Raw genomic sequence first — 23,780 nt, 5'->3', positions numbered from 1 at the left:
GTGAGAAGTCAAAGGTGAGGTGTTTCTCAGGGAGAGAATAGGGGTACAGGGTCACCATTGGCCCACTCTCTGTTCTAGAACATTCTAACAATAAATTCCAGAACACTACTAGACAATCAGCCCCATGGATCTTTCCTCTACTCTTACCATGTGTGTCAGTATGTGCTCCATTCATTCAGCCTACTGTGACCTGAGACACTGAGCTGCACTGGGATCAGCGTTATGGGATACATTGAGGGATAGTGCAGGACATTAAACTAAAAACTGATCTGAAGCTAAAGATCTAGCCAAAGAAACAGCCTTGTTATTATTATACCTTAGATATCCTTCTTACATATGAATGTAAGACCATCTTGCTGTTTTGGCTGATGACATCTCCTCACTACAAAGCAACAAACAAACCATAGAACAAGTTGACTTTTGTGGTGCACTCTCTCTCAGTGAAGCAGCGCTAGGCCTCTCTGAGCTCTCTGGGGACCTCGGGTCTGCAGTGTCTCCTCTGGCCCACACCAATCAGCACCAGCACACATTCCAATGCATCATGGACTGCGTAGTCTCATGGACCCTGACCGAAATCCAAATAGAGATGAGGCAAAGGCAGATGAAGTCTTGGGGAACAGGGTCAGTGTGAGAGCACTGTGTGTGTGTATGTTAGCGAGAGACAGCAGTGCAGAGTGAGTAATAAATCCAGGCTCATTGTATGGGCCATGTAGGGGGTCTGAGGCGAGGAAGCAAGGGAGTAGTGGGGAGCAGGGTGTGGTTAATGTGATGTAATCCTCTGGACATCTGCACAGCGATGACAGACAGACAGGCTGTGTTCTGGCTCCAGAGGTTCACACACACGCATACATGCACGCACACACGCGCACACGCACGCACGCGCGCACACACACACACACACACACACACACACACACACACACACACACACACACACACACACACACACACACACACACACACACACACACACACACACACACACACACACACACACTCCAACCCCTCCCTCTCCAGGGGACCTGTAGTCTAGGAACCAGACACACAACACTAATGAGTGTAATGAGACTGGAGCCTGACAGGGGGTCAGACAACAGGCAGGACCGAAGTTGTCCAGAGTGGGCCAAGGAGGGCCGAAGAAGGCCGAAGAGGGCCATGGGGAGAACAGAAGGCTTATGCAACACATGAGAGGCCTGGCAGAAATGACACACGCTGGCCAGACTTATAGTGGGCCTAACTGGGGATAGAATGTGCTGACCAAAGCTATAGGTCAATTGAGATTCTAGGAGGTTGGACTTAGCAGAGGTTCATTTGACTTGAGGTCCTTTAGACCTCTCATAAACAAACAGGCAAATTCTGTTTGCTGCCTGTTTTAGCAGCTGTGACCTGATACACACAGCCCAGGAAGAGGACACAGTCCCTATGACCGCTCCTCTCTGATCCCCTCAAAACCCACCACATATACATACACACTCCATAGCTTTGCTGTGTGTGTGTTGAGTAAGTGAATTCCAGGCATCCAATTCCAGTCTAAGCTTGTGTGTGTGTGTGTTTGTGTGTGTGTGTTCGCTCGGTGACTCCATCTCTCCTTCCCAGGGTGTGCAGGGTCATTAGTGTACCTACAGGATGGAGGGATGTGGGGGACAATGGCTCTCCACACAGTCCAGATCTGATATACACAGCTCACATTGCACTACAGTCACCCCCGGCCACACACACGCAGGCACGCAGACGCTCATGCAAGCACACACACACACAAGCACACACACACCCATATGAGTGGCCGGCTGGAGAGTCTATCCATCTCCTGTGAGCCCAGCGTGTGGGGTCAGAGGTCAGGGTTAATCAGTACAGGTAATACATGCCTGACTAATAATCTCTGCATAGAATTCTGCTATACCCTGAATATGTCCATCTGCCCCATGCCAATGGCCTCTGTCAAACCCACAAACCCATAGTCTCAGCAGGAGCACCAAAAACAGGAAATCATCCTGCTGCTCTCTCTATCCCCCTGCCTGTATCTCTCACCCTCTACCCTCCCTCTCTCTCTCTCTCTCTCTCTCTCTCTCTCTCTCTCTCTCTCTCGCTCTCTCTCTCTCTCTCTCTCTCTCTCTCTCTCTCTTCTCTCTCTCTCTCTCTCTCTCTCTCTCTTTCTGTCTTTCTGTCTTTCTGTCTTTCTGTCTCTCTTCTCTCTCTCTCTCTCTCTCTCTCTCTCTCTCTCTCTCTCTCTCTCTCTCTCTCTCTCTCTCTCTGTCTCTCTCTCTCTATCCCTCCTGTATCATTTCCACTCTCTCTATCGGTATCTCTGTTCTAATCCAGCTAATTAAAGTTGGTGAGCCTTCAGGGTTATAGCCCCTCCTCCTCCCTCTCTCTCTCTCCTCCCCCAGATCCTTCGCCCACCACTTTCTCACAGGGCACATAAAGGGAGGGAGCGGGGGAGAGTCGGGGGAGAGCAGAGTTGAACGGAGCACACAGGAGGGCCTGAACAGAACAGAGGGACAGAGGGATAGACAGGGTCGGCCGGGTAGCAGAGCGGGGGGAACAGAGGCTGGATTCATGGCCTGGCTCTTATCAGCTCCTGGGCCTGTGAATGGAGCTCTTCAGTGGGCCTCCTGTAACTCCCTGATACCCGATACACATGCTATCTTTCCCTCTCTGTCTCCCACCATGCACTCTCCCACAGCCACAGAGAGAAGTACACACATACACATACACACTCACTATCAGTCATCCAGACACATAAACACACACACACACACACACACACACACACACACACACAACACATATGCACACACATATAAGTTGTCTCTCACACACAAATTCCTCCACACAGCCTACTCCCCTTTCTTTAATGACCAAAGGCTCAGTGATACAGTAGCCTACTAATAATCTGTGAGGTTTATTTCCAGCAGACACTAAATCTAACTCAACTCATCTTCTCTTTCCTAAAGGGTTCTTCGGCTGTCCCCATAGGAGAACCGTTTTTGGTTCCAGGTAGAACCCTCTGTGGAAAGGGTTTTACATAAAAAACAAAAGGGTTCTACCTGGAACCAAAAAGGCTTCTTCAAAGGGTTCTCCTATGGGGACAGCTGAAGAACCCTTTTAGGTTGCAAGAGTGTGGTAAGCATCACCAGGCCTGGCAATCACCGTAACTAACTAATGGGACATGACACACTGATTTTTCGTTTCGCTCTTCTACTGCCGAGCCTAGCCCGACAGCGATGCTTGTTTATCAAGTTCACAGTAGCTCCTATTTAGCGGTCCGACATCCATCGATGTGAGTAGCTATGTGCAGCTAAATGCTGGTTTGTTACATAAAAAGATATTGGGTATCCTGGGTTTGTTGCAGTGTGTGTGTTCATTTGTGTGTGTGTGTGTGTGTACTCGTGGGTAGAATCCCCCTGGTTCAGCTGGTTTCGAGCAGAGACAGGGGCTGGGGAGGTAGGGAGTGTATTATAAGATATTAAAGTGTAATGACGGGGCTGGGAGAGCGCTGTGCCATGGGAAAGTGGTTGCAGTGTCTCACTGCGGCCTAGCAGTAGCCCTGCGGCGGGCCCTTGGCTCCAGGAGCCAGAACCGGGTCACACTGCCATAGATGCTCATTATGGGTCAGGGGGAGAAGGGGGAGGGACAGGCGAGACAAGGGGGGAGACAACCCCCAGAAACCACTTCTCCATTTCACTGGTGCTCCAAACACCACCATGCCATGGAGAGAGAGAGGTCCGTTTCCATGTTGACATAGCATCCAGACAACACTGAAACCACAGCGCCATGACAACGGGGTGGGGGAGATGAGGGAGGAGACGGGTTCGTACCACAGTACCACAGGCCATACCACTACTCATCCAGAGTCTAGAGAGTACAATGGAATGGGAGATGGGGAGATAGGTCAAACTGTAGACTGCAACAGAGCCACAAGGTCCCAGGAGAGAGGGAGGGAAAGAGAGGGAGAAGACTGACTCTCCACAGAGGTGATCTCCTATTTCACTACGTTCCTCTGATTCAACCAAGCAGTCAGCATATTACCGACAGGCCCTTTAACCCTTTACACTCGTGGGAATTGGCCTATATGGATAGGGCTAAATTGAAATGTTTCTTACTGAAGAAATATTAAAATCATATGCATAACCATTGTAGGAATTGAAAACTAACAGTTTGGAGTTAATGGAACAACTATTAGACCAAAGGTGAGTACACAACAGTTCACCTGACACAAGACTGAATCCAAACATTACACTGTTGATTTTATGTGCATTTTACATTTACTGTACTTTTCGTCGCATTTGTTGATAATGATATCTGAAAATACTCTGGATACATTCAGTAATATGATAAGACTATTACTGGAAAATGTGGGGTAGGTGCAACATAAGACCAAAAATGTACAAGGGTTTGAGTGAGAGGACTAACTGGTGTCTCCAAGTGGCCACACACCTCTCCAACTGTGTGCACATTTCCTAAGCAATTTCAATGCACTTTCATGACTCAAAGAACTCTTCAACTATACGTTTTTTTTTTTTTTGCTTTCCTAACTGTGCCATTGAGGAACTAGAGGAATCACACTTGTAGTTGTTTCATTTGGAACGCAGCCCTGCATCCCCGCATCCCTGCCATCACACAACTACTGTTGTTGTTTACACAATCCAAAAACAGTCCATTTTAAATCGCAATCTGGGTCAGGTGGGCATAATTTGAAAGCTTGTTCTTTTGCCAACATGACTAGCTAAGTTATCAAATACAATCTTACAGTGTTAGGCTTTCACAAGGCAATTCAGAGAAACAGATCATAATTTTGGTGCGCATAGAAAGGAGTCATGAGCGCATTCAGGTGCGTATTTACATAAGTATTCAGACCCTTTGCTATGAGACTTGAAATTGAGCTCAGGTGAATCCTGTTTCCATTGATCATCCTTGAGATGTTTCTACAACTTGATTGGAGTCCACCTGTGGTAAATTCAATTGATTGGACATGATTGGGAAAGGCACACACCTGTCTATATAAGGTCCCACAGTTGACAGTACACGTCAGAGCAAAAACCCAGCCATGAGGTCGAAGGAATTGTCCGTAGAGCTCCAAGACAGGATTGTGTCGAGGCAGAGATCTGGGGAAGGGTACCAAAACATGTCTGCAGCATTGAAGGTCCCCAAGACCACAGTGGCCTCCATCATTCTTCACTGGAAGAAGTTTGGAACCACCAGGACTCTTCCTAGAGCTAGACGCCCGGCCAAACTGAGCAATCGGGGAGAAGGGCCTTTGTCAGGGAGGTGACCAAGAACCCGATGGTCACTCTGACAGAGCTCTAGAGTTCCTCTGTGGAGATGGGAGAACCTCCAGAAGGACAACCATCTCTGCAGCACTCCACCAATCAGGCCTTCATGGTAGAGTGGCCAGATGGAAGCCACTCCTCAGTAAAAGGCACATGACAGCTTGGAGTTTTCCCAAAGGCACCTAAAGACTCTCAGATCATGAGAAACAAGATTCTCTGGTCTGATAAAACCAAGATTGAACTCTTTGGCCTGAATACCAAGCGTCATGTCTGGAGGAAACCTGGCACCTGACTAGCTAAGTTATCAAATGCAATCTTACAGTGTTAGGTTTTCACCAGATCGTAATTTTGGTGCACATTGAAAGGAGTCATGAGTGCACAGGTGTGTGTGCCCAGGCACATTTCCTTCACAATAAACAAACATAGGCTTAATCTGTTCAGAACAACCTAGGGTATGATGCCATGCCATCTTGTAACTGTACATCAAACATAGTCATCATAAACGTTGACACTGTACAGTGCATTCGGAAAGTATTCAGACCCCTTGACCTTTTCCACATTTTGTTACGTTACAGCCTTATTCTAAAATTGGTAAAAACAATGTACATATTTTATATCTACACACAATACCCCATAATGACAAAGCAAAAACAGGTTTTTAGACATTTTTGTAAAAACCGGAAATATTACATTTACATAAGTATTCAGACCCTTTACTCAGTACTTTGTTGAAGCACCTTTGGCAGCGATTACAGCCTCGAGTCTTCTTGGGTATGATGCTACAAGCTTGGCATACCTGTATTTGGGGAGTTTCTCCCATTCTTCTCTGCAGACCCTCTCAAGCTCTGTCAGGTTGGATGGGGAGCATAGCTGCACAGCTATTTTCAGGTCTCTCCAGAGATTTTCGATTGGGTTCAAGTCCGGGCTCTGGCTGGGCCACTCAAGGACATTCAGAGACTTATCCCAAAGCCACTCCTGCGTTGTCTTGGCTGTGTGCTTAGGGTCGTTGTCCTTTTGGAAGGTGAACCTTCACTCCAATCTGAGGTCCTGAGCGCTCTGGAGCAGGTTTTCATCAAGGATCTCTCTGTACTTTGCTCCGTTCATCTTTCCCTCGATCCTGACTAGTCTTCCAGTCCCTGCCGCTGAAAAAGATCCCCACAGCATGATGCTGCCACCACCATGCTTCACCGTAGGGATGCTGCCAGGTTTCCTCCAGACGTGATGCTTGGCATTTAGGCCAAATAGTTCAATCTTGGTTTCATCAGATCAGAGAATCTTGTTTCTCATGGTCTGAGAGTCCTTTAGGTGCCTTAGTGGCAAACTCCAAGTGGGCTGTCATGTGCCTTTTACTGAGGAGTGGCTTCCGTCTGGCCACTCTATCATAAAGGTCTGATTGGTGGAGTGCTGCAGAGATGGTTGTCCTTCTGGAAGGTTCTCCAATCTCCACAGAGGAACTATGGAGCTATCAATGTGATCATCGGGTTCTTGGTCACCTCCCTGACCAAGGCCCTTCTCCCCCGATTTCTCAGTTTGGCCGGGCGTCCAGCTCTAGGAAGAGTCTTGATGGTTCCAAACTTCTTCCAGTGAAGAATGATGGAGGCCACTGTGTTCTTGGGTACCTTCAATGCAGCAGAATTTTTTTTTTTTACCCTTCCCCAGATCTGTGCCTCGACACAATCCTGTCTCGGAGCTCTACGGACAATTCCTTCGACCTCATGGCTTGGTTTTTGGTCTGAAAACCACTGTCAACTGTGTGTTCCTTTCCAAATAATGTCCAATCAATTGAATTTACCACAGGTGGACTCCAATCAAGTTTTAGAGACATCTCAAGGATGATCAATGGAAACAGGATGCACCTGAGCTCAAGCAAAAAGTTTGAATACATATGTAAATAAGGTATTTCTGTTTTCATTTTTAATACATTTGGAAACATTTCTAAAACACTTTTTTCACTTTGTCATTATGGGGTATTGTGTGTAGATTGATGAGGATTTTTATTTATTTAATCAATTTTAGAATAAGGCTGTAACGTAACAAAATGTGGAAAAAAGGGAATGGATCTGAATACTTTCTGAATACACTGTATATGACATGAGTTTTATGATTTGGAAATGTGAAGTGCTCATTTGGACACATTTGGTATATGGCTTGCTTTTATGACATCAAAGCGGTATTTATTATAATCCTCAACGTCTCGTCTTTCAAAATACATTGAGTCCTCTTAATTTACAGCATTTTGCTAAGAGGGAGGGATGGGGGCTACTTTCTTTTGCGCATGGTGCTCAAGTTCAGAACGTCTGTCAGTCAAAACTCATACAGCGTTGTGAAGCGCAGAGCCAGAGAACCTGAGCTCTGACATTATGTTTAGCATGTTACTGTGCAGCCACCATGTTCCAATTTAGGCGTGTAAAGCAGTGGATGCTGCTGAGGGGAGGACGGCTCATAATAATGGGTGGAACAGAGCAAATGGAATGGCATCAAACCATGTGTTTGATGTATTTGCTACCATTCCACTTATTCCGCTCAAGCCATTACCACGAGCCAGTCCTCCCCAATTAAGGTGCCACCAACCTCCTGTGGTGTAAAGGGCTACTGACAGCTTCCCACTGTGTGCGTGTACTGTACTGTATGTGTGTGTGTGTGAGTGTGTGCGTGTATTTGAGTGAGAGTTATTAGTACATGAGTTCATGTGTTAGAAAACAACATGTGTGTCTGCCTGACAGAGTGCTTGAGTGTGAGTATGAGTGTTTGTGTGTGTGAGTGCGAGGGGAAACAAAAAGCAGTAAAGTCAAAATTTGTCTGCAGTTCATGTCATCAACTCCACAGTAAATATCAGTGTTCCTGACATAATACTGTACTTCTCAAGCATCCCTCTCTCGCTCTCTTGAACCTTTCCTCCATGTCATTCCATCCCTCTCTGTCACGATCGTCTAATGAGGGAGTGGACCAAAGCGCAGCGCGTTGAGCGAACATGACTTTATTTAATTAAAGTGCAACACGAAAACCACAAAACAAATGACGATACGAGAAGTCCACAGTGACAATGACTGTACAGGAACAAAAACCCACAAACACAAGGTGAAAACACACAGTTTAAATATGGCTCCCAATCAGAGATAACGAGCCGACAGCTGACACTCGTTACCACTGATTGGGAGTCACACGACCAAACAAGGAAACAACCACATAGACAACCCAACCAAACAGAACACAACGAAACGAACACACCCTGGCTCAACATACAAAGTCCCGGAGCCAGAGCGTGACAGTACCCCCCCCTAAAGGCGCGGACTGCGACCGCGCCTCAAAAACCCTAAACAGGGGAGGGCTGGGTGGGCATTACTCCTCGGAGGCGGCTCCGGCTCCGGGCTTGACCACCACCCTTCTTCAATCCCCCCGTAGCGCCCCCGGTCCGATCTGACCCAGCTGGTAGGATCTGGACTGACGACGCGCACCCCTGGCTTGGCGCGTGAGGCAGGAACGGACCGGACCTGGCTGACGATACGCACCCTAGGCTTGATGCGTGGAGCCGGAACGGGCCTCACCAGGCTGACGACTCGCATCCCTGGCTTGGTGCGAGTAGCAGGAGTGGGCTGGATCAGGCTGACGACTCGCACCCTTGGCTTGGTGCGAGTAGCAGGAACGGGCTGGACCAGGCCGACGACTCGTACCCCTGGCTTGGTGCGAGTAGCAGGAACGGGCTGGACCAGGCTGACGACTCGCACCCTTGGCTTGGTGCGAGTAGCAGGAACAGGCTGGACCAGGCTGACGACGCACACCGTAGGCTTTGTGCGTAGAGCAGGAACAGGCCGGGCTGGGCTGACGACGCACACCGTAGGTTTTGTACGTGGAGCAGGAACAGGCCGGGCTGGGCTGGCGACGCACACCGTAGGTTTTGTGCGTGGAGCAGGAACAGGCCGGGCTGGGCTGGCGACGCACCCCGTAGGCTTTGTGCGTAGAGCAGGAACAGGCCGGGCTGGGCTGACGACGCACACCGTAGGTTTTGTGCGTGGAGCAGGAACAGGCCGGGCTGGGCTGGTGACGCACACCGTAGGTTTTGTGCGTGGAGCAGGAACAGGCCGGGCTGGGCTGGCGACGCACCCCGTAGGCTTTGTGCGTAGAGCAGGAACAGGCCGGGCTGGGCTGGCGACGCACACCGTAGGTTTTGTGCGTGGAGCAGGAACAGGCCGGGCTGGGCTGGCGACGCACCCCGTAGGCTTTGTGCGTGGAGCAGGAACAGGCCGGGCTGGGCTGGCGACGCACCCCGTAGGCTTTGTGCGAGAGGCAGGAACAGGCCGGACCGGGCTGGAGACGCGCACCGTCCATTTGGTGCGAGGGGCCGTAACAGGCCGGACCGTACTGGGGACACACACCACTGGCTCTACTCCGGGAACTGGAACGGGCCGGACCGGACTGGTAACACACCCCAGTACCTCTCGCCGTGCCTCTAAACCTCCTTTCCCTACTTTGACCAGTGGCCCCCGTAACCTGGTGGCCTTTTGAATTCGCCCCTTCTCTGCCTCCGTCAGCCCCGTCGTCCATGCCCTGTGCCCCCCCCCTAAAAAATTATTGGGGGTGCCTCTCGTCCCTCCGACGCTGCTCCCACATCCAGGCTGCCGATTCCTGGACACGCTGCTTGGTCCTTTGATGGTGGGTTTTTCTGTCACGATCGTCTAATGAGGGAGTGGACCAAAGCGCAGCGCGTTGAGCGAACATGACTTTATTTAATTAAAGTGCAACACGAAAACCACAAAACAAATGACGATACGAGAAGTCCACAGTGACAATGACTGTACAGGAACAAAAACCCACAAACACAAGGTGAAAACACACAGTTTAAATATGGCTCCCAATCAGAGATAACGAGCCGACAGCTGACACTCGTTACCACTGATTGGGAGTCACACGACCAAACAAGGAAACAACCACATAGACAACCCAACCAAACAGAACACAACGAAACGAACACACCCTGGCTCAACATACAAAGTCCCGGAGCCAGAGCGTGACACTCTCCTCAGGCTGATAAACTGAGCGTTCGTTGGGTCGCTCTCTCCTGCAGTGACAGGTCTCCTCAACGTTATTTCAACCTGTGCACAGTGGAACATTATCCCATATAATTAACTGAGCTTAGCCTCATTTTATCCCCTGAAAGAGCCTGTACTGCATACATTCCAATTACCCAGATTACACTTTGTGTTCTTTACTAAGAGGCTTCTGTCAACTCCTCGTCAGACCTGCTTTCCCAGGCCTCCAACTGTCGTCCGTCGCCTGACCAAATTTATGTCAATATTTTTTTGTTTTGTTCTTTCGGACCGACCATTTTCTTTCTGGTGAGTCATTGTATAAGTTCTGTTATAGGGGAGTGTGGAGCTGTGAGCTGTGAGCTGTGAGAAAAGCCACACGCATTCCCTTTCTCTAACGCTCTCAACGGCTTTCTTTTCTTGCGATTGCAAATGACCATTCACGTGCATTAGAGATGTATAATCATGTATATTCACTTCTAAATGCGCACCAAGACAATATCTTGAGCTGGGCTAATCCTTAAATCTTGTCAACTTTCGCTGAAGGCAACCCCCCTTTCTCTGAGGCTGCTGAGCTGAGGCCCTGAAAAGAATTCAAATTTCCACATGAAGTGATGGCCAGCAACGGTTTCTCCTCCTTCTCTCTCTGCTGTTTACTTTCTCCGACTGTGAGAAATCTGCTCTGAGCGGCTCTGTGGTCATGCATATTTATGTGTGGGAGAGAGCCCCCCATCCATCAGTCAGTCAGAGAGTTAGTTAGGCCTGTCCCCTGCCTGCCCAGAAAGAGGACCACTGCTGGGCACCACTCATACAGGCATAAATCTAAGCCCCCACGAATGAATTCAAATGCAAATCCCAAACCAGCGAGTAGAAAGGACAATCTTAATTTAGCCGACCCTGAACCAGTGTGTGGAGAAGTGTGTGTGTTTGGCAGTGTGTGTGTGTTTACGTGTGTGTATGTGTGTATGAGTGTAAAATGTAAGTTCATATTTAAGTGTTTGATTTCCAGTTGTGTTGATTTCCACTAGAAGTGTGAGTGTTGAGATGGACTTTAGTACATTTTTGTATTGTACACGTTGTGTGTGTTTGTGTCTGTGTGTGGGGGTGCATACACATGTATAACTCTACCCGTCCCTATCCTCCCCTCCCTGTTCCCACCTCTCCAGTCCCAGCATGGCCAGAATTGAACCTGAACTGATTGCGAGTTAAAAGCAGTTGCCGGGGTAGGTTCAGTGAGGCAGAAGCAGTTGCTAAGGCAGCAGCTCTGGGTTGCTGGGGCCAGCGGTGGTTGCCATGGGTAGCGCTGTAGGGAGAGTGTGAGTGCTAAAGCCAAGACAGAGAGGGCGTGGTGGGGTGAAGATGAGCCCCGAGAGGATCGCCCCACTGTCAGCCAACAAAGGACCCATTCACTACCCCTCTACACCCCATCCCTTCCTCCACCACTACTCCACCCTTCCCTCTACTATCCCTCCCTGGCCCCATTCAGGCATAACACGGCTGGGGAGAAGGGGAATTCCTCTCCTCAGCAGTAGAGGAATGACATGGGGACATTCTCAATTGGTTTGCTCAACTCCTCCGTCCTCCGTCCTCTCCTCGCCTCCTTTTGAAAAAGGTAAAAGGTAACCGAGGAGAGTAGGGGAGGAGAGGAAATGTGCTTGTATGAAATGACACTATCCTTCTTCACTCGCGCGTCATCATGCAAATGACGAAATCCCATATTAAACGTGTAAAGTAGTAAAAATAAATGTAGCTAGTTGTGCTAGACAATTTATAGATAAAAGGATAAGTAGCATATCATCATGCTTTTCTCCTCTGAGTAAATAACAACTGATTTAAATAACAGCTAATTTAAAGGCGGTGTGGAGGATCTCAAAACTCTTCCGCAAAGGACTCCGGTTGGCTACTCTGTGCTTCCTCGGCGGGAGGAAGCTATCGAAGAGGCTAGGACACTCCTCCATTCGCCTACTAACTAATTGACACTCCTCGACCACTCATCGGTTTCCGGGTCACGGAGGAAATTGGACGAAGCAGTCGAGGAGAGGACGGTCTTTTGGTCAAATGAGAATCTCCCATCGATATGGAAAGGGGGAAGGAGGGAGGGAATGAGGGAGGGAAAGGAAGAAAGAAAGAGACGACAGACAGCGTAAACTCTGCTTCCATCAGGCAGAACACCTGTGCTCTCCTGGATATGTGATGGAATGCAGGAGCCAGTCAGGGACCAGTCTGCCAAGAGCTGTAAATCCAACACAGAGCCCCATTGCTGGGTCAGCTCTGTAGCTCTCCATCCTGTCCAGGAGTGGGCATTTATTTCCTCTCATTAGGAGAGACCTACTGTTTACGATGTGGAAATTAAAAAAGCACACAGAGCCTAAAAATAGAGAGCGAGGCTTACTCCAGAGCAAACAGCCAGGAAAGGAAAACGGTTTATGTGCGTGTGTTTGTCTGTGAGAGCAAGAGGCCTATAGCCACAGGTATGGCTGCAGAGATCCAGCAGTAAAAACTAGCCTGTGTTTCCTGTCCTAGCAAGGAAAATGACTAATGACTGGGATTTACTGCTGCTGCGTTATGATTGCTCCAATTAGCAGTAAAACAGACAGCTTTGAAGAGATCAGGGGACTAGGGTGTCTGTATGTCCGTCTGTCCGACCTGGGTATGTGAAGGTAGACTGACACAGGTCTGGTTCCCGTTGACTCTTGATGAGGCAGAAGAGATGAGAGGTATTCCTGGGGGTTGGTGTGTGTGGGAGTGGAGAGGTGTGTGGGAGTGAGGTGGGTAAAGCGGACAGTGTTTGTAACTTAGGGGTTTGTAGGTGGGTGAGGAAGGAAGTGTTGGGGAGTGAGGGGGATATTGTACCATACGTGGGAGTGAGGGGTATGTGGGTGTCAGGAGGTTAGAGTGCGTGGGAGAAGGGGGGCTGCGGGGTGTATCCGTGAGAGGCTACATGATTGGCTGATGAGGAAATGTGGATATGAGAGACCAGTAACGCCAGTGGGAAAGGAACGATCTGGCTGCCACCAAATAAAACCCCCAAAGGAACTACTTCAGAGAAATTGCATAGCTGTATAGAACATTGAACTAAGAGTTGATGAACAAAATAGTAAATTGGCTAAATCTTTATCAATTAACGTTGTGTTGCTGTTGTGGTTGTGGTTGTTGGTGTTGTTGTTGTAATGTTTGTTGGAGCAGGACAGAGACAATAGACAATATGTTGGCATTGACCAGCAGCAGACTGTCTGCTAGTAGTGCCAGTCACACAGTCCAGAGGGCTCTCTACAGAGCCAAGACCCTGAGGGCTGACTTTACTACTAACAGGAAAACAGAGACCCGCTCAACTCCCCTGGGACCCCAGAAACCCTCTGTCCAGCCACACACACATACACACGCTCGCACGCACCCACACACACAGCAGCCGAGCCATGGTGATTAGTCACAGGTTTTTTTCCCCCTCCTTGTTTTTATCAATTAACACTCAGAACGTGGGAAAGGGAGGCAGTAAAAATGCAGGGGATTAAAAATCAGACTGACAGCGGCACATGTTCCCCAACTCCTTCCTCTCCCTGTCTCTGCTCTGTCTCTCCCTCTCTTTCTCTCCTTCACCGTCACTCCATATCAGCCCCTACCCTTTCCTTTCTTTATCCCTTTGTCAACTTCTCTCTCTCTCTCTAGACTTGGCATACTGTAGGAATACTGGACTTGGCAAACAACCTGCAGTACCGCACACAAATAAGTCAGACAAGTCTTCTAAATTACATTTAGTTTTGTGTCAAAGAAACCTGACTTTTACAGAGTGTATGATGAAGCCTGGACAGTAGGACAACCCTGAAACCTGTTGACACAGTTCAGAAAACTAGAGCACTCTAACAGGTGGCTATAAGCCTTAAGACCCTACACACAAACCATGGGAAACAGTTGGGCCATTACAAATATATTTCAAATATCCCAGTTCTCCCTGAGTAGGGCTGTGGTTAGGTTCAGTCTATGGGAGTGGAATGTGATTGGAGCTTTGTGTGGCCTTTGGTGGTTACTCTTCTGCCTTTTTGGGTCTTAGAGGCCCCACACGAGGGCCAGGTGTCCCTATAGGCCCTCTTAAGCTGTGGAGAGTGGAGCTAATTTGACCCACAAGAGGCCTCATAGGCACCAATAGGAGGGCAAGCACAGATCATTGGAGCGAGTGACATCTCAGAACTAAACCTGTGGCCATGGTAAAGATCCTGCTTGAAGATCTAAATCCCTATTTTTCTCCTTCTTCTGTATTTTTCTTTTTGTCCTCCTTTCTCCTCTCTTCTTACCTCTCCCACTGTCCTTTACCCCTTTTCTTTCTATTGTCTTAGCCTTCTATCGCCTTCTCCTCTGCTCTTACAGTTGAAACTCCTTGTCCATGATAAACACACTTAAAACAGGGTCTGAAGTTTGTTTTGAAATGTGGGGAGAATGGATAGCTCTAAGGCAGAGGACTTTGGTTTCACTGGGAGATGGAAGGCCGTGCATACTAATGCTGTCTGAACTTTTCCTAAAGTGATTATTTATCCTGGGACAAACTTGGCAGGGCTGATTGGGATTAATCTAATAAAAATGCAGTAGGGAGTCTCCCAACACACATGCGCAAACAAACGCACACACACACACACACACACACACACACACACACACACACACACACACACACACACACACACACACACACACACACACACACACACACACACACACACACACACACACACACACACACACACAGTGTTGATGTGTGCTGATCTGCTCAGCATTGCCATGGAGATTCTCTGAGGGTCCTGTGGGGTCTCAAAGCCCCTGTCCTCAAATCACTGAGGCCGGCATCATTTGGGAAGCTGGGCAGTAGACCAGTAAAGCAGAGCAGTGTGATGTGTGTGTGTACGTGTGTGTGTGCATGTGTGTGGCATTGAAGGCAAGAGGCTGGACAAGTCCACAATGAGTTAGCTCAAACTTTCGTTAGTGCTGGAACACTTTTTTATATAGTCTTATTAAGTAGATGCTCAGGGATGTACCTACTAAACCCCCATGATCTATGTTTAGTGCTGAGCGATTAGTGCTTTTTGAGGTCGGTGCGGTTTCGGTTCGTAAAAAAAGATAAAAAAGAAAAGTTTTCGATTTCAGTTTCGCTGATTATTATTTGGACATTAAATGCACTATGAAATATGATTTTAATTGTAAATTCCAAAGCCAGATATTGAGAACATTCAATTGGCAAAACATTGAAAACATTGGATTGTCTCTAACAACACAGAATAAATTAATAAGAGCCCCATGATGGTAGTGACAGCCCATTACTGCTTATTACTTATTAACCATCATTTATTCACATTACTTTACTTTAATCAAATATTTCAGTTGTGCATATTACTTTTTTTTATTTGATGATTTTATTATTTCATTTCTTAAAGTCATCATCTCATCTCTGCTCAGGCAGTAGCAGCCAGACAGCCAGACAACCATCTAACGTTATCTCTGTGCTCCCCAATGAGCCAAGAGCCCCTTGGCTAGCGAAAAGGTTAGCCCATAATCATTGGGTTGCCACAGCTGCCCATGCTGCAGACCTGTCTGACAAAATCACTATTTTAGTAATTGTTCAAAGTAGATAAGGCATACTTTCAAGACTGCTAAAATGATCAATCGGATAGAGCTACCTCACAAATTGTCTCTATCCCTCTCGTCACTGTGTTGTGTACATTCCTCCCTCATGCAGTCTGTGTGCGGGGCCAGGAAGAATAGGCGCAATGGATTCTGGTCATTGTAGTTAATGACTACGTTTTCTGCTCTGAATTAGGTTGACTATTTGCCTATTGAAAACTACAACTCCCTACAGCATCCCACAGTTCGTTCTTGATTTGATGTCTCTTTTGCTTGACATACAGTGCACTCTGAAAGTATTCAGACCCCTTGACTTTTTCCACATTTTGTTCAGTTACAGCCTTATTCTAAAATGTATTAACATTTTTTTTTAATCATCAATCTACACACAATACCCATTTACATTTACATTTTAGTAATTTAGCAGACACTCTTATCCAGAGCGACTTACAGTTAGTGAGTGCATACATTATTATTATTATTTGTATTTATTTTTTCATACTGGCCCCCCGTGGGAATCGAACCCACAACCCTGGCGTTGCAAACGCCATGGTCTACCAACTGAGCTACATCCCTGCCGGCCATTCCCTCCCCTACCCTGGACGACGCTGGGCCAATTGTGCGCGCCCCATGGGTCTCCCGGTCGCGGCCGGCTACGACAGAGCCTGGATTATGGGATACCCCACAATGAAAAAGCAGCAAAAACAGGTTTTTAGACATTTTTGCAAATTTATTAAAAATAAAACACTGAAATATAGCATTTACATAAGTATTCAGACCCTATACTCAGTACTTTGTTGAAGCACCTTTGGCAGCGATTACAGCCTCGAGTCTTCTTGGGGATGACGCTACAAGCTTGGCCCACCTGTATTTGGGGAGTTTCTCCTATTCTTCTCTGCAGATCCTCTCAAGCTCTGTCAGGTTGGATGGGGAGCATAGCTGCACAGCTATTTTCAGATCTCTCCAGAGATGTTTGATCGGGTTCAAGTCCGGCTCTGGCTGGGCCACTCAAAGACATTCAGAGACTTGTCCCGAAGCCACTCCTGTGTTGTCTTGACTGTGTGCTTAGGGTCGTTGTCCTGTTGGAAGGTAAACGTTCGCCCCAGTCTGAGATCCTGAGTGCTCTGGAGCAGGTTTTCATCAAGGATCTCTCTGTACTTTGCTCGGCTCATCGTTCCCTCGATCCTGACTAGTCTTCCAATCCCTGCCGCTGAAAAACATCCCCTCAGCATGATGCTGCCACCCCCATTCTTCACCGAAGGGATGATGCCAGGTTTCCTCCAGACCTGAAACTTCCGTCTGGCCACTCTACCATGAAGGCCTGATTGGTGGAGTGCTGCAGAGATGGTTGTCCTTCTGGAAGTTTCTCCCATCTCCACAGAGGAAACTCTGGAGCTCTGTCAGAGTGACCATTGGGTTCTTGGTCACCTCCCTGACCAAGGCCCTTCTCCCCCGATTGCTCAGTTTGGCCGGGTGGCCAGCTCTAGGAACAGTCTTGCTGGTTCCAAACTTCTTCCATTTAAGAATGATGGAGGCCACTGTGTTCTTGGGGATCTTCAATGCTGCAGAAATGTTTTGGTACACTTCCCCAGATCTGTGCCACGACACAATCCTGTCTTGGAGCTCTACGGACAATTCCTTCGACCTCATGGCTTGGGTATTGTGTGTAGATTAATGAAATGTTTTTTTTTTTTTAAATCAATTTTATAATAAGGCTGTAACGTAACAAAATGTAGAAAAGGTCAAGGGGTCTGAATACTTTCCGAGTGCACTGTATATGATTTCCCTCTAGAGAAATGGCTCGTTGAGCTCACAAAAAACCTAACTAAATGGAATTCAAGTAATTGAACCGACAATTAGTTGTTTAATAAAAAATTAAAAATAAATGGTTAATCGCTCAGCACTATCTATCTCCTCTCTCTCTTTCTGTCTCATTCTCTGATAGTGAGATATGACAGTTCCTGAACAAATAAAACAGCTGTCCAGACAAACACATCCTTCCTCTCCCTCTGGTTCTTCCAAACATAACATCTTCCTACTGCCTCTACTCCCTATTCTTCAGAGGGAGTCATGACAACATGAACATCTCCTTTGAAGTGTCTGTCTCCCTTGTCCTCCAGGACTGAGCATGATCAACATTGCACACACACACTGACTGACTGAGGAACATGCAGCAAAATAAAAAGAGTGGAGGCGAGGCAAGTTGTTATGGTAACCCCCCCCCACCACCTCCTTTCCCCTCGCCCCCTCTCTCAAGCAAAGTTCCCCAGTGCTTTGAAATGAGAGAAGGAGTCAAATGTGGAGATAAACAGAGATGAAGGCAGAAACAGCATATGCTCGCATATTGAGGAGATCCCACTTCCCCTCCACATATGAAAACACACAGATAAGGGGGGAAGAAGGAGGAGGAGGGCAGCCTCTACCTCCTTCCTGACTGCAGCTGTGAAGCGAGGGATGGGATGAGCAAGGAGGTGGAGGAGAAGATGGAGAGAGAGAGAGGAGGGGAGAGAAGGGATGGGGAAGGAGGGTGGAGGTGTTGTTTCCTTTCCTGTGTGTTGATAAGAGAGGACAGGAAGGAAGTGGTGAGGCTGTCTCTGTAAAGGCCCATTACAGCTGTATTGTTTACTGCCGCCCTCCTTAACTGGGCCTGTCTTTATTATCTGTCTCTGTCTCTTTAGGTGATGAGCTCAACGACCCTTCTGTAGCCCCCTGGTGTGCCTCCCTACACCGCCTCCACCCCACCTCTATCCCCCAACTTTCACCACCCAGCCCAGCCCAGCCCAGGCCAGACACAAAGGGACAGACACACAGAGAATGGACAGGACACTGGTCAGCACTGACCATGAGGAGAGGGCTTTGTTCCTCAAATTCTCCACCTCTCCCAGATGAGAGTACAATGAAGACATGAGAGGCCCGAGCACTCTCTCTCTCTCTCTCTCTCTCTCTCTCTCTCTCTCTCTCTCTCTCTCTCTCTCTCTCTCTCTCTCTCTCTCTCTCTCTCTCTCGCTTCCTGTCATCCAGGACCTCTATACCAGGCGGTGTCAGAGAAAGGCCCTAGAAATTGTCAAAGACTCCAGCCACCCTAGTCATAGACTGTTCTCTCTGCTACCGCACGGCAAGCGGTACCGGAACGCCAAGTCTAGGTCCAAGAGGCTTCTAAACAGCTTCTACCCCCAAGCCATAAGACTCCTGAACATCTAATCAAATGGCTACCCAGACTATTTGCATTGCCCCCCACCCCTCTTTTACGCTGCTGCTGCTCTCTGTTTATTATCTATGCATAGTCACTTTAATAACTAGCTACAGTGGGGGGAAAAAGTATTTAGTCAGCCACCAATTGTGCAAGTTCTCCAACTTAAAAAGATGAGAGAGGCCTGTAATTTTCATCATAGGTACACGTCTACTATGACAGACAAATTGAGAAATTTTTTCTCCAGACAATCACATTGTAGGATTTTTAATGAATTTATTTGCAAATTATGGTGGAAAATAAGTATTTGGTCACCTACAAACAAGCAAGATTTCTGGCTCTCACAGACCTGTAACTTCTTCTGTAAGAGGATCCTCTGTCCTCCACTCATTACCTGTATTAATGGCACCTGTTTGAACTTGTTATCAGTATAAAAGACACCTGTCCACAACCTCAAACAGTCACACTCCAAACTCCACTATGGCCAAGACCAAAGAGCTGTCAAAGGACACCAGAAACAAAATTGTAGACCTGCACCAGGCTGGGAAGACTGAATCTGCAATAGGTAAGCAGCTTGGTTTGAAGAAATCAACTGTGGGAGCAATTATTAGGAAATGGAAGACATACAAGACCACTGATAATCTCCCTCGTACTGGGGCTCCACGCAAGATCTCACCACGTGGGGTCAAAATGATCACAAGAACGGTGAGCAAAAATCCCAGAACCACACGGGGGGACCTAGTGAATGACCTGCAGAGAGCTGCGACCAAAGTAACAAAGCCTACCATCAGTAACACACTATGCCGCCAGGGACTCAAATCCTGCAGTGCCAGACGTGTCCCCCTGCTTAAGCCAGTACATGTCCAGGCCCGTCTGAAGTTTGCTAGAGTGCATTTGGATGATCCAGAAGAGGATTGGGAGAATGTCATATGGTCAGATGAAACCAAAATATAACTTTTTGGTAAAAACTCAACTCGTCGTGTTTGGAGGACAAAGAATGCTGAGTTGCATCCAAAGAACACCATACCTACTGTGAAGCATGGGGGTGGAAACATCATGCTTTGGGGCTGTTTTTCTGCAAAGGGACCAGGACGACTGATCCGTGTAAAGGAAAGAATGAATGGGGCCATGTATCGTGAGATTTTGAGTGAAAACCTCCTTCCATCAGCAAGGGCATTGAAGATGAAACGTGGCTGGGTCTTTCAGCATGACAATGATCCCAAACACACCGCCCGGGCAACGAAGGAGTGGCTTCGTAAGAAGCATTTCAAGGTCCTGGAGTGGCCTAGCCAGTCTCCAGATCTCAACCCCATAGAAAATCTTTGGAGGGAGTTGAAAGTCCGTGTTGCCCAGCGACAGCCCCAAAACATCACTGCTCTAGAGGAGATCTGCATGGAGGAATGGGCCAAAATACCAGCAACAGTGTGTGAAAACCTTGTGAAGACTTACAGAAAACGTTTGACCTGTGTCATTGCCAACAAAGGGTATACAACAAAGTATTGAGAAACTTTTGTCATTGACCAAATACTTATTTTCCACCATAATTTGCAAATAAATTCATAAAAAATCCTACAATGTGATTTTCTGGATTTTCTTTTTTCATTTTGTCTGTCATAGTTGACGTGTACATATGATGAAAATTACAGGCCTCTCTCATCTTTTTAAGTGGGAGAACTTGCACAATTGTTGGCTGACTAAATACTTTTTTCCCCCACTGTAGCAGGTATTTTACCTCTGTGTCTAATAGTGTGAGTCCTGGGGCTACAGAATGGTCCAACATGTCTGCTAATTCAATTATATAAATGTTGAAAAGGTTTGGACTCAAACTGCAGCCTTGTCTCACACCTCGACGTTGAGAAAATAATGATATTATTTGGTTTTTTATTTTTATTGCACACTTGTTTTCTGTGTACATACATTTTATTAAGTCATTCACCTTACCACCAAGCCCACTTTGGAGAATTTTGAAGAATAGCCCTTCGTGCCAAATAGAATCGAAGGCTTTTTTAAAGTCAATAAAGCAAGCAAAGATTTTGACCTCTTTTTTTTTGGTGGACGCGTTTATTAATTAGTGTGTGTAAGGTGTATATATGGTCAGTAGTGCACTGGTTGGGGAGAAAGCCATTTTGACATTTACTTATTAAAAAAATTTCTTGAAGAAAGGTTTGAATTCTTGAATTCAAAATGCTACAGAAAACCTTTCCCAAGTTGCTGTTTACGCGTATTCCCCTGTAATTATTGGGGTCTGATTTGTCTCCATATTTGTGGATAGGGGAGATGAGCCCCTGGTTCCAGACATCAGACATCAGAAAAGCAGCCAGAAGTTGAACAATTTAAGCACAGCATTTTGCAACTCGGGTGTGTTGTTTTTCAGCATTTCATTTCTGATGTTATTTGTTTTTTATAGATTTTAGCTTTTCATTTAGTTATTGTTTGGTTATTGGGTAATCTAATGGATTTTGGTTGTTTTTAATGACTAATTCAAGGATGTTCAATTTTTTTGTGGGATGTTTTTGTATAGATTATCAAAATACGTTTTCCAAATTCCTTAATCTTGTATGGCTAATTCTTGTGGCTTGATTTTGGTCAATTGCGTTTTCAATTTCATCAACTGTCTTATTGGTATAATTAATTTTCTTGCATTTCAGTGTATGTTTATATTGTTTCAGAGTTTCGAAGTATTCATAGCGTAGCTCTGGGTTGTTTTGCTGCTTATGTTTATCATTTCACATTTGTCTTAGGTGTTTTCTAATTTACATTCATTATCAAACCATTTTTCAGAAACATTTATTTTTTTGTTTCTGATGTATTTCTTTGTTTTTCTCAAATTTTCTTTTGATGCTGCTTTTTGGAATATGCAATTGATGTTTTGAGTAGCCGAATTGACACCTTCTTTATTGTATTGTGAGTTATTGAAGACCTGTATAGAGTTCATCATTTCATTTAAGTTCAATGTTTCAATGAATTTCTCTGCACTGTTTGGAGCCGATCTGTACGATTGGTTCATGTTGTAGAGTTTCTTGGGCTGTTTTTTTGAATGGGTATTACTGGTTAATTTCTTCAGAAACACTTTGATCTGACTGTGATCTGACAATGGTGTCTGTGGTCTGACAGTGAATGCACTAATGGAGGAAGGGTCAATGTCAGTGATGGCATAATCGACTACACTCCCAAGAGCTGAGCAGTAAGTAAACCGACCTAAAGAGTCCCCTCTGATTCTACCATTAAGCATGTACAGGCCTAAGGCTCGACAGAGATGCACTACTGAACTTTTGTTCAGTATTTGGTCAGGACTGTTTCTATTATTTATAATAGGGCTACTGTACAAGGAGGGGTGTCCAAATATGTGGTGGTTACCTCCCGCATCAGTGTAGTCAGGCTCAGAACCTGTTCTCGCATTGAAATCTCCACTTTACCCTCTGCCTGAAATTGAAGGATTTCTGTATGGAGATTGTCAAAAAACTGATCATCATAATATGATGAATTTGAAGGAGGAGCATAAGCTGCACATATGTATACATCATTGTTACAATAGATTGTACATTTGTTAAGTTTTAGCCAAATGTGGCTAGCACCTTATTTAATTTCATTCAGTGCTAAGTCCTGCTTGTGTCAAATTATTATTCCACCTGAGTTCCGGCCCCATTACATTTACATTTACATTACATTTTAGTCATTTAGCAGACGCTCTTATCCAGAGCGACTTACAGGAGCAATTAGGGTTAAGTGCCTTGCTCAAGGGCACATTTAAGTCATTTAGCAGACGCTCTTATCCAGAGCGACTCACCAATTGGTGCGTTCACCCTATAGCCAGTGGGATAATGACTTTACACATTTTTTTTTTTGGGGGGGGGGGGGGGGGGGGGGGTAGAAGGATTACTTTATCCTATCCCAGGTATTCCTTAAAGAGGTGGGGTTTCAAATGTCTCCGGAAGGTGGTGAGTGACTCCGCTGTCCTGGCGTCGTGAGGGAGCTTGTTCCACCATTGGGGTGCCAGAGCAGCGAACAGTTTTGACTGGGCTGAGCGGGAACTATGCTTCCGCAGAGGAAGGGGAGCCAGCAGGCCAGAGGTGGATGAACGCAATGCCCTCGTTTGGGTGTAGGGACTGATCAGAGCCCGAAGGTACAGAGGTGCCGTTCCCCTCACTGCTCCATAGGCAAGCACCATGGTCTTGTAGCATTTTTTAAATGTTTGATTGATGGTATTAAACTTTCTCTATAGCCTGAGGGACACTGAGTATCAATGTCTCCACGACACCATGTTTCCAGTATGATTATGATGTCCTGTCCCTTGATGTTTTTAAGAAATTCTGGATTTGTTGTTTTAGAACCAAAATGTGAAGAGTATAGGCCCTGGATATTCCAAGAGCTGATAGTTAATGATCTCATTTATAATAAGTGATATTCACTGGTTTGAGTAAAGTATATTGAAAAAAAATATATATATACAGCTCTAGAAAAAATTAAGAGACCACTGCAAAATTATCAGTTTCTCTGGTTTTACTATTTATAGGTATGTGTTTGGGTAAAAATAACATTTTTGTTTTATTCTATAAACTACTGACAACATTTCTCCCAAATTCCAAATAAAAATATTGTCATTTAGAGCATTTATTTGCAGAAAATGACAACTGGTCAAAATAACAAAAAAGATGCAGTGTTGTCAGACCTCGAATAATGCAAAGAAAA

Source organism: Coregonus lavaretus, assembly GCF_964263955.1.
Source record: "Coregonus lavaretus genome assembly, chromosome: 1".
Taxonomy (NCBI): domain Eukaryota; kingdom Metazoa; phylum Chordata; class Actinopteri; order Salmoniformes; family Salmonidae; genus Coregonus; species Coregonus lavaretus.
Note: the sequence above shows the minus strand (reverse complement) of the source record.